This window comes from Poecilia mexicana, unplaced genomic scaffold (genome assembly GCF_051168715.1).
Source record: "Poecilia mexicana isolate PSO_F unplaced genomic scaffold, ASM5116871v1 scaffold_15, whole genome shotgun sequence".
In the NCBI taxonomy this organism is placed as follows: Eukaryota; Metazoa; Chordata; class Actinopteri; order Cyprinodontiformes; family Poeciliidae; genus Poecilia; species Poecilia mexicana.
In genome coordinates this window covers 11624207-11636678 of record NW_028263384.1, presented here as the reverse complement: position 1 = coordinate 11636678, position 12472 = coordinate 11624207, and the positions used below count along the sequence as shown (strand labels likewise).

General features: G+C 40.7%; 1 long non-coding RNA gene across 1 annotated transcript in view; it reads right to left on the bottom strand.

Moving 5' to 3' along the window:
* LOC106921516 (uncharacterized) overlaps nt 1-12472 on the bottom strand; it is a 50966-nt gene that overhangs the window by 35079 nt on the left and 3415 nt on the right. The window lies entirely within an intron of this gene.

The following is a 12472-nucleotide window of genomic DNA, read 5'->3' as shown; positions in this document are numbered from 1 at the left end:
TACTAAATTTTTGCTTGAAATTTTTGGAGACATGTCAGTAGTTCATAGAATAAAACAATGTTAATTTTACTCAAACATATATACCTATAAAGATAAAATTAAAGAAACTGATCAGTCGTTTGTTTTGCATTCATTTTATTATACATATTTGAGATCATATTTGGCCTTTTTTGTATCCCCTCTGTGCTTAGAGTGGCTGAACTTTTCGTCAAGTTAATCGGATTTACCAGAATTGAATACAGCTGTAAAAATCAATAAGACTGAATTTGGAAATAAACTCAAAAGAACCTAAACAGGAAATTATAGTTAATTTTCTTCCAGACTGAATTATTTTTCAGCTGAACTGTAAACGACACGTCTCCCTCTCTAATTGAGGAAAGGGATTTTTGATTTGAGATGATTTATTAGAGTGCGTACAGTTTTAGGAGGCGCTGTGCCTTTAACAACCTTCATAGCTTAATTCTGGAAAGAACACCACGAAGATTACCAGGCTAGCCCATTGCCATCACCTCAAATCCATCCAGTATTAATTACTAGATGAACCTGTCCTGTACTTTGTGAAAAACTGAATGTTTGAAGTGAAGCAAAAACACTTTTTTAGAGAAAAGGTCGTCCTGTGAGGTGATGTTGATGCAGCGAATTAGAATGCGCGGCCGATATCGATTAGCCTCGGCCTCGACCGGTTTTGAATAAAAACAAAACTGAAACCTGCCAGGCGTTCGGCGCACCTTGTGAATAATGCAAATCCGTGCATGTTGACTGTTCACCTCGACCCACCAAGTTCTCACAGTGGAATTGAGTAAATCTGATTTAATTAACTTCCAAGCTCACATGGATGATTATGATATTCCTGAGGCAACCTTAATGAAAACTGTTTGATTTGTGATTTCATGCAGTGCGGCGCGGTCTCTGTCAGTTTCTTGTTAAACAGCAAATGAACCAACAGCAGCACTGAAATAGAAGCTTGCCGATGCAGCTTTGCTGCAGGAAACAGGATGGGGAGGAGGTGTTTTTAGGATACACCCTGAAGTACAGGTGTGTATTTGTAGTGATACGTTGCCTTTTTTTTTTTTTTACACCGACAGAATCGACTTTTTTTAATTTGTTTCCCCTTTCCAATTCCTCTACGCCTCACATTTTCTGCTTTAATTTTTAGAGCAAGAGGATTTGGTCATTTTGTTTGCAAATACAAGATTTAAACCCAGTTATTGGATATCAGAGGGTTGTTGATTACATTACATAAATTGAAAGGCATAGATGACCCACCTATCCATTCATCGTTTATATCTTGCTCGTCTTTGCAGAGATGTAGAGAAATATAGCTCACTTTGATGCAAATAATTACATCATGTGCTTTTAGTATTTTATTTCGCTCTAGAAGAGCTGCATGTCGAGTAAATCGAATCACAAAAATCATTACTGCAGTTGCAAAGGCCAGTTGGAACCAATATTTGGTATGTGCTATGCATACATCTTGCACGCCAATGTTGTTTTCAAGCTCTTGAACACAATTTCACTTAACTTAATGGCCATACCTGATTTTTTTTTTTTTTTTTTTGGCTGAGGTTCTAAAGTTCACAAATATTGTTGGGGACAGTTAGATAAAAAAAAAAAAAAAGGGTAAATAAAATATAAGCTAATCATATTCAGAAATAATATCAGTACTTTTTTTTCCTGATATGCGTACAGTCCTACTTTCTTGATAGTAATGCTGTCACTAAACCTTGGCTGTGGACGTGTCAGTGGCTCCATCATGGTTGCAACAACTGAGCCGCTCACAGGCTCAAAATTAGATTCGGTTTCCCAGCAGGGGGGCTGGCAGGGTGGTCCCCTGAGAATCACAGCCCTGTGGCTGATTGCTGAGCTGCGGCTCTGATGGAGAGGATAATTAAAAGAAATGAACATTAATAGCGCAGGAAACATTGTGCATTCACGTGGAAGAGAGACACGCGGGAGAGGAAAACATCCGCGCATTTATGGAGACTCCATGTCCTAGACAAGGTGTTCTCAACTAAAGAAAGGGTTCAGCTTGCTTTTGTTTTGTTTTTTTTATTCTGAAGTGCTCTCATGCATTCCCAGACCACAACGTGAGCGTTTGACAGGGGTCGGTCACTGTTCATCTGGTACGAGCTTTCTGCCGCTGCTGCCATGGCAACCACAAATAACAAATGAGAGCCACTCGGGCGGACTCGCTGAGGGACATTCGCATGAAAAACACAGATTACATAAATCATGAAAAAGAAGCCACTTTAACACCAAGGAGGACTGGCTGGGGGGGAGAAACCACACGATAACCGACTGGCAGGTCGATCTGCAGCTACCGCCAGAAAAATGAGATAAAGGTTTACAAGCAGGCAGATGCGGGAATACTGTACTGGTGGTTGGGTAGCAAGGAGGAGGATCTGGAGATAAAACGTCCCACAGCCTGACTGTAGGCAGCATTTACGGAAACAGGTGTCTGAGTGGGCGGGAAAGAGCGAGAGATTAGAGGTTTCTAAACATCAGATGAACTTAACAGCTCAAACGTAAGGAAAATTAATTTGGAACGGGTCACGCCTAAAACGACAGTCAGGCAGAAATGGAGGCTATCAGACGATAAGAGTTGCAAATGTGAAAGATTAGTTCTGTCTTAAAAACTTGGGAGTGGATAAACTCCCACGTTACCAGTGGCACAAGGGACGGCTGGGAGCTTTCATGAGGGGCCAAGGGGGGAACTAAGCGCAGGGTTCTGTTATCAAGTCTGGACACAAAGAAATTCTCCTCAGAAATTCTCCTGCTGCTGCCATTAAGCTTGTCTAGAAATTACATTTCCATGAGGCTCAAGTTACAGTGAGCGGTATGTGTACGGGCAAAAAGCAGGCCCAGGAATCACTTCTCTTTTTTTTTGACCAATGTGCTACTTGGATTTGTGTTTCGATCGCCTACGGCTAGACTTTCTCTGTCTTTGAGCTGTCAGAACCTGATTCAGAGAAGAATATGAGAAACGACATTGGAGGCAGGGGAGACGGTGTGATTTTGAGGGTAAGTCAGAACGGCCGAGGAAGAGGGACGCAGAGGGGAGATACGGAAGAGTTTCTAAGCTGAAAATGGATATGCATTATTTCCTTGAGTGCTTAATTTGTCCTGTAGATACACATTTGATTATTTTTTAACAGGTTCATGTGGAGGGGATAAAAAAAAGCAAAAATGCAAATACTCTAAGTGAACTCTGTAAAATCCACCGTGCGCTTTTTATCCAAGCAGGAGCTTAGAGGGAGCAAGAGAGAATTGTTGTTCCGAATTAACCATCATAATGTGTTTAGCTATGCATGGATTAAGAACAATAGACAAACACAGGAGACCTGTGAGCTTAAAATGCTTTATTACTGGCAAACAGACCTTAATTTATAGAAACACACAGAAAAATAAGGTTATAATTATGTTGCCTTAGGTTGATTACCAGTGGAATAAATTAAGGACATCAATAGGTCAGTCTACATTGCTTTGCACTGGTTTATATTTTTATTATATTCTGCTTAGTTGGGGTAGGAATCATTAGGCACTTAGTAAATCGATTTGATTACAATTCAGAAGCAAAATCTAAATTGATTGATGACGAAAACGTCGACGCCAACTTCAGTACATAAACTGATCTGTAATTAAATCCAAGTCCTTAACGACCCACCATTTCTCTGATGGACACATTACTCTACTGCGCTGCTTTTGTTTGGAGCACGTAGCATGCTAGCTAACATGCAGATCTGGAATATTATATATAAATGCTGCTCCTGATTCTCTCATTGGTCAGAAAATCTTTGTGGTAATCTGTAGCGTTATTGACTTGATGGGTTTTCAGTATAAAGTGCTGTTTTACTTCAACCTCCAAGTTAAAATGTGTATTACTGGGTCAATTTGTTTCTTGTATTTCAAAATATTTTTTTTCATGTAAATGAATCCTGCCAAGAGTCTTGCCACTTTCTCTTTGCATGAGCCATTCCCTATAAACTGTCCACATGTCACACTTTGGCACTTTATAGTGCCGTCTTCTGTGCTTTTCCGAAACCGGACGTTCAGATAGATGAGTTTTGATGCTATAATCAAGTCAGATTCATCTCCATCAACATCTTGATGCACTCTGTGATCTCTGCGGTGGATTTATCAAGAGCTGCTTGGCTGCTTTTCTCAATGCTCTCCTAGGAAACCCCAATAAAATACAGAGGTTTCAGTTTTCAATGTTGGAAAAAATTGTAAATGCTAACAGATGTATGTTCATTTGTTGCTTTCTTTTTAACACCTCTCTCTACTGAAAATGCCACAGCACAGAAAACAGCCTAACTCAGTCATTGCACACACGCAGACTTTGCAGATGTTTTACACCAGATGCCCTCCCAGGTTACAGCCACCTGCTCTACCACCTGAGCCACTGCCACACATGACCATGCAGGGACAATTTGTTTTAAACAACCCAAGAGAAAATGTGCTTCCATTCAACAGGATGAAACACAAAGTGGTGCAGTAGGCACGCCAGGCCAATGGGTGGTGCTGTAATGCTGCCAGAGAACGACATGAATAACAGAATGAGCAACGTTTGTTACTTATGCGAGTCAGGCGCATGCGGAATAGGAAGAGAGCTGGACTTTTGACTTCATCGTTAAAAAAGTAAAATAGATTTTTCTCACATGGCTACACGGAAACCAATATTTTGAAATGCATCCACTCTGGAACCAGGTTTCAAAAACCATCGTTTCTGGTCTCCTAAGTTGCCGAACCCGTATGAATGCACGGCTTAAATGACACAAAAATGTTTGCAGATACACCTAAACTGGTTGCTTGGTGTAAAAAATTTACCTGCAGAAAAGGAAAAAAAAGTTACATCCCTCTGCTATGTGATGTTCTAAAGCCAATTCTGAACAGCAAATGAAACCAAGCCATCTCCAGGACAGAAACATGTATATATTTACCACTTCCAACTGTTGTGCGTTTGCCCCAGGGTATCTTCCCTGCAGGATCTGCCCAAGTAGCTCAAGGCATCCTGATCAGATTCCTTAAGATGAATTCTCCAGCAGATCTACTCAGCCATCCGGAGAAAGTTTATTTGACCCATTCATTTCTAGGGTCTCATTCCTGCAGTCCTGAGACATGAATACAAGAGAAAATAAAAACGGAGAAAGACCGGCAATTCAGTTTGATCACCTTTAATCCACGACAAGCCAGAGCAACACCAGCGTTGCAGAACGAACTCTGTTTCATCATTCAAGTGCCGCTCAGTTTAACTTTATTCTTTCTATAGCCAAAAAATAAAATAAATAAAATAAAATCCTTGTTAGTTATGGCTTCAGCTGGTGACATCCCTGATATGCTTGGGTGATTTTCCACAATTTGTGTGGGGGAAACAAGTGTGAAATTGTTAAATTTAGCTCCTGTGATGCTGACAGACTAGGCAATAGCGTAATGAGAACGGTCGAGTGACAGTTTTTCCTATCAAACACAGACTTGCTTTACTCAGAAGCAGCATGTCTTCTCATTGCATCATGGTCTAATAAACATGCTGCTGGTGAAAAAGAAATGCTGCCATCACTGTTCTTTCATAATATCGTCCATGCACTCTGTGGGTGGGTATGGTAGATCTCTGATTCTGTTATTTTGAGTTACTATGTGTTGCTTAACTGAAAGAAAAATGTGCTTAAAAACTTGGGATTTACTGTGTTAATAAATATGGGGAAGGGGACAAAGGTAGGACTGGTAATCATGTTGCAACTTAAGTGTATGAAAGCAGGTGCATAATCTGCACGAGCTTGAAAAATGTTTGTTAAAGGTGAAGGGATTTTCCACATATATCCTAAGATGTGTAAAGCATCTTAAACTGTGGTGCTTTTTACTTGTCCCTGACAGGCATGTTTCCACATTTAATTCTTGGAACTTACCATAGAAATAAGCATTACCCTTTTCTCAGCTTAATCGAATTTACACTGTAATTTTAGTGGCTAAGTAGCTTTTAGTTGTACCGTATTTTCCGCACTATAAGACGCACCTAAAAACCTTCAATTTCCTCAAAAGCCGACAGTGCGCCTTATAATCCGGTGCGCCTTATATATGGACCAATATTGAGCCACAACAGGTCCAGCAACGGACCTTACCACAGGGGCCGCGTTTCATTGGCTAATGCTCATTTTAGGTCACAGTGCAGCTACCACGTGCGTGACCGTCTCACAAACACAAGCTACAGTAGTAAACATATGCTAATGTACATTGTGGACCATCAAAACCATGAATGCCGACTTACCCAGCCTTGCAAGAACAATAGGCATCAGTGATCTTGTCCACAGCTATATTTATGCTGAGGGTGTGAGGATCTGCTGTTTTCCTCAACTATCGGTAGCTTTTAGCTGTGACGCGCACAATGTTGGAGGCATCCAGTGGCTCAAACACCTTGATGTCGTCCAAAAAAGATGACATGAACTTGTTGGTTCCCCTGTCCATTGTCGTGGCTGATATGTTGTGAAAATCCGGCAGAAATGCTACGCTAATTAACTCAGATCGAAATGAAAGACGTCATGTTTACACAGACATGCAGTAGGCTGCGTAGTAGTTGGTCCACTACTGTAAGCAGCCGCCAACTTCTTTTTCCCCCGTAGAAGAAGTAGTGCGCGGTGCATGCTGGGATAGTTGTCAGAACACTGGTTTGTTAATAAAGTTTGATAATACATTTAAAGGGGGGGAGGGGCAGGGGAAGAGAGACAGAGACTGCAGCGGCAGCGTGTCGGTTGGTCTGTGTTACCCAGAAAGCAGTTGGGCATAATATCGCAACACCAACACCGTGAGTGAAACAACGACTGGGCCAGCCTACTATATAAAGTACTCGGGGACCATTTCTTTATTAATGTGGATGTGTAATAATAGAGTATGAAGCGTCTATTCTATGCGCCTTATAATGCGGTGCGCCTAATGTATGAAAAAAGTCCTAAAATAGGCCATTCATTGAAGGTGCGCCTTATAATCCGGTGCGCCTTATAGTGCGGAAAATACGGTAATTACAAGGAATTAGTTTGCTCACAAGAACTATTGTGGAAATGAATTGCATGTCATCCCCTGTGGGCTCATCTCTTTATTACAGTGGTTCCCAAAGCTGGTCCTCAAGTAACCCTGTCCTGCATATTTTAGGTTTCTCCATGCTTCCAAAGACCTGACTTAAATGAATGGGTGATTAACAGACTTTTGCAGCGTTTGCTGGCTGCAGAGGAGGTTATGCAGTCATTTTAACCAGGTGTTTTGGATACAGAGATACATCTTAAAGATGCAGGGCAGGGCTAGTTGAGGATCGACTGCTTCGTTTCATTTAAGGTTGAAAAATATTTTTTTATGTTTTTACCTGAATTTCTTGTTTTGCATATTAAAGCCATATTTTACAAAAGTTGTGCATAGCTCTTGAAAAGAAATTGCATTGTGGGAACCAGCAAACCTTACAGTGCTGCCATGCAATTGGAAGACAACACTTAGGAGATACCAAAGGAAGCTTCGTTATAAACTGTTCACACTCTCGCAGAGAATTGAGCTTCTATGCAAGTCCCATCGGCTTAAAGGCAAATCCCAAATCAAAAACCGGGTTCTGGGAAACGACAAAAAAAGAAGAAACACGTTCTACAAAATAAAAGCTGTAAGCAGGTTAGTACAGTTCAGCGAGTTCAGAAAATCCAAAGCAGTCCAGCAGCAAATCAGCTCAGGTCAAAAGCAAATATAATGCACTTGTAAACGACAGAGGAAGAAAGCATTCCCAAACCGAAGACACCCTTTGTTGAGAGTATAGCCACAAACTTTTCCTCGCCCTCCAGGGCTTTTCACTTCTTTCTTTGCCAATGAAAGAAATTTCACAGCGTCTTTTTTCTTTAGTTCCAACTTTTTATCTTTGTTGTAGACACGCTGGTTTCTCAGGAGAATCACTGTCCTGCAACAGGAAATTAGGTTTCCTACAGTTCTTATAAAAAGACTTATGTAAATGATGGTAGGTTATTTTATCCACAAATTCCACCATGTCTGCACTTTTCATATTATTGTCTTAATTACAAACACTACAGCACAATTAGTATTTTTATATGAACAATGATGCATAAGAGTTCTTAACACATATCTGCATATTTCTTTAAGCTCTGAGTTTAGCATAACAATATATTATAATGTAATGTGGAACGGCAATCTACAGTTTTTGCTACTCAAGTTGTAGATCTTTGCAGCTCCTCCAGAGTTACCAGCCAGTTGAAAAGGGGATTGAATTAGGGCTTTACCAATTTCTCAAGTACCTCTATTGTTAAAATTCCTTGAGGCAAATTATCCGTCTCGTTAAATTATGTTTCACTACTCAGCGAACCGTGTTCCAACCGGGTGATTATGTTGCGCAAGGCTCCCACTTCCACCTACGAGTTGTTGACAAATGCGAAGTGCTGGCATCATAATGTCCAATTTTGAAGTGTTATCCAGGGTGATTTCATTGGTCCAGATTTTTAATCATTTTTCAGGAGACCAATACGCATGCATCCTTAAAATAGTGGCTGGGACGGAGCGAACGGTGGCAAAGAGCGCGGCGGGTGCATTTATACAGGTGGAGCGGATAGACTGAACACAGCCGGCTGCTGACGCTTAGCGCAAGTGTATCGTTACAAACTGGAAAATAAATTTCAAACCATCTCAGCAAAAACAAATGGAAAGCGGAGCACACCGTGGCGGTAAGTAGGTGTCAGATGTGTTTCTGTGTGATGAAGGGATCAAATCCAGTCGCGCACATGGGCACAAAAGATACAAATGGTTGAACAAAGTGAGAGTTTATCTATTAAATTGACTGAATATGAATACATCAACAAAAATCTGGGGTATAGACATGTTAAAACATGTTTGTGAGTCTGCTGCTCTATTAAACTGAATGCAATTTCAGATTTTTGTATGATTTCTGTCCAGGTTAATTTAAAAGGTGAGCTGTTATTGTTACAGGTTAACTTTCTAAACTATAGAAAAGTAATTGTTTGGGATGCACAAATATAAAAATTTGTGATGTTGATATCCAATATCAATACTGCGATTACTTGAGTGTCAGAATAATTATTCAATTACTTAAGTTTACAACAGCTCTAAATTAAATTCAGACACCCTGAACTATTAGATTTTTGTTTGTTCAAGACTTGTATTCTTAATTTTCTTCATAATTATGTGCATCACATAAAGCTCCAGTTTTGTAGTTATTGTAAGACATATCTGTGACTGTAGAAATGTGAACTGCTCTAGCCAAGCACATTTTCACACTATATTAATTGCAAAAATCAGACCTCATCTCTTTTATGCGTTTTGATTCCCTTTGCAGAGTTTAAAGAAGTGTGCAACAACAGTCAAGGAAAGGCCATTGCTCATAAAAACTGGATCAGCTGTATGATAAACAAGAGTCAGTAACCCACATTTCAAACGCACACCTTCTGTCTCTCAGCATCCTATTTCAGCATTTTTGTAAAATGGTTCATTTTGCTGGATTTGAAGGATGGTGCGAGGTTCTGCCTTATTGCATTCCCCAAAGAAGCCCGGCCTCTTTGTGACTCTGAAGTCAAACTCTACAAAGCACGATTTAGTCACTTCTGCAAGGATGCTGGGGATTCGTGCATGTTCTCCGTGGTGCGTCTCTGTTCTCCCCCTGGGCAAGGAAGCCTTGCAGGGCACAGTGCCACAGGAAAAGAGAAAAATAATTTATATTAATGCTTTTGAAATTACTCAAAGATTCAGTTATGCACGATAATGCAAATACCGAGTCTTTCCAGTCTGTTGTACATCCCACTCCCAAAAAAAAAAAAAACAAAATGGTCCGTCGGCTGGAGCAGAATTATTTGTAGATAATATTCTTGGTGATATTTCTACATAAAAATAATCGCATTTGGTGAGAACTCTACCACCACAGATGCACAATACTAAAATAAAGCTTGCAGTGAAGTGCAGTTTAAAAGAGGAAAGCCCTTTTGCCTCGTCATCTCTCAGCACTGCAATGAGAGTTTTGTCTCGCAAAACATCATTACCTCCAGGGAAGTATCACAGGGGCCATTAGAGTGGAAAAGGAGCAGGTCTTCAGACTCCGTTTAGAGGCTTGAGAGGCTGATGTTTTGATTTCTCTCTCTTTTTTGGGGGGGAAGCCATGGGGGACTCTGCTAGATGGGCTGGCATGCCCACACATGCTTCACACTGGCAGTTAATCACTCAGATCCCCAGCAACAAAACCAGCCAGGCAAAGTGAGAAAAAAAAGAGGAAACAATGTGATGGATATGGTGAAACAGACAGGCAGGGAGAGGGGGAAGGAAAGGAAAAAAATGAAGGATGGATGGAAAACCATCTTTATTGGAGATATAAGAGTGAGGATCTTTTAGTAATCTTCTGAAGACGTCTTTATTGTGTACAACACTGTGCACTGCTCAGCGTCTTTGACTGGATATACGATTTGGCCGAAGAAATTTGCTTTAGGCACAACTCATAGAAAACCATAACTACTGGGGGAAACAGTCATTATCATAATAAAACTTCTCCTGCTTTTTAAATTGCCTTTTGTTTTAAACTAGCAGATGACTTTACAGACATTATTACCCATTATTACTAATGGCTGAGACAACTAGCAGTCACATTTCAGCTGACTGAAGTTGCAGCAACACCTTTTTAATCTTTCCTGATTGCCGCTCTATTGCCACTCAGTTCGTTTCATGAGTGCAAAATGCAAACAAGCGGAAACAAATAGAAATAGCTGTGTGGCATTTGTGGACGTTTCAAGTCATTTCAATGCTATACTGGTTGTTGGCAGCAGAGAAAGTAGAGAAAATTATGCTGGCTGTGAAGCTTTTCTTTTTGCTCAGGTGCGGAAATAAGAAGCTGCGAGATATAATCACCAAGTCTCTCCAGCTTGTGGTTCTGATGGCGCTATATAAGGCGTATCAGTTAATGTTTTTGGAGTTTGATGCATCGGGCCTGCTTTCCTTTATAACCATGGTAAAGAGAAATAGTCTTCCACATAGATCTGTTTTCTGTCTAGTATTTTCTTTGAGGATAAATAAAGAACGGAGTGCACAGTTCACGATAAATTATAAACACAAGATGGCAGTTCAGAAGGCAATGAGGCATTTCTGAGGAAAGGAGACTGTGAAACTGATGGGTTCAAGGATCTTTGCTGGTTTTCATTCATTAATAAATTAGAGCTCAATAAATAAATTATTTCAAAAATACATCGAGTAAATGTAATACTGGAGTGGACTCACAAATAGCTTTGAAGAAAAATTCTTGCAAGATATTCTCTGTACTTCCGATGACCTCTGTGACAGGAGATAAATACGTTTTTTCTTACTTAATGAATAAGAGAGTTACAGCAAAGCACACTGGAGAAAAAAATAAAATGTTTTATGGGCGAGTGAGGAGTTTGTCAACAATTGCAGGACAGATTTTCTTTTCAGTATTTCCAGCAGGTTTTAGGTGATTCAAGTGTGGGATTGATTGAAACTCTTGTTCATAGTCCACCAGATATCAACCTAAGGAACTTGCAGCAACTTCATGCTTCGACTCAGTCCTGGGACATTTGTGTGTACACACACACTTTGTACCTCCACATGGCCTAAGTTGGCCTAATGCAAACACACAGATGGGCAGCTCTAAACACACCAACAAGAAATCTAGCCAAGCCAACGCAACACTTATCCGACTCCACCCAGCTGCCACAGACAGACATAAGGCTGTCTGAGCCTAGAGGTAAGGAATACCAAGAGTCTGTGCCAATGCAGGGTAGTAATACTAGCACTCCACTCTGCTCCTCATCTGGCTCGCCTATGGACAAAAGCTCATCCGTTAGAGTGCAGGTCACGCACAGCCAGGAATACAGATGGGTTGGTGAGTCTCTGTTCTGCCACTTAACAGTTCAAGGACTGAGATCACATGAAAGCAGCTATATGGACATACATGTGCAGAAAAAAAAAAAAAAAAAAAAAAAAAAAAAAAAGTGCGCGTTTGTTCCGATTTAAATATATAAACATGACCGAGTGTATTCGCGTTTGAAGCGCTACCCGTGCACCTTTGCACGGTTGTACCTTTTGTTTGCCACTTTCACGCCGTGATGTTTAACGAACGGTGTGTATCCTTTGTAGTCCTGACCAGTCGCAAATGTGTATTTGGGGAGGCAAACAAGCGTCCTTTTAGGCTGCTGAACACACCAGGCTGTGGCAGCAGACCGGTGGACAAACTGAACAAATTCTTTGCAGTAAATAAACCATTATCAGAGGCTTGTATTGCAGCAGCAGCAGCAGCAGTATGTACAGTTCCTTTGTGAAACACACAACCCTGGATCGGGAAAGAACGCCACCACGGTCCACTCAGCTCTGATTCAAACACTCAATGATCCAATAGTGCAAAGCAGCTGCTCACTCTTAAAGGGTGCACCTCTCGGTGGACGATAAGCGAAATTTTAATTTTGGGTTCCCATTTTGTTCACCTTCTACA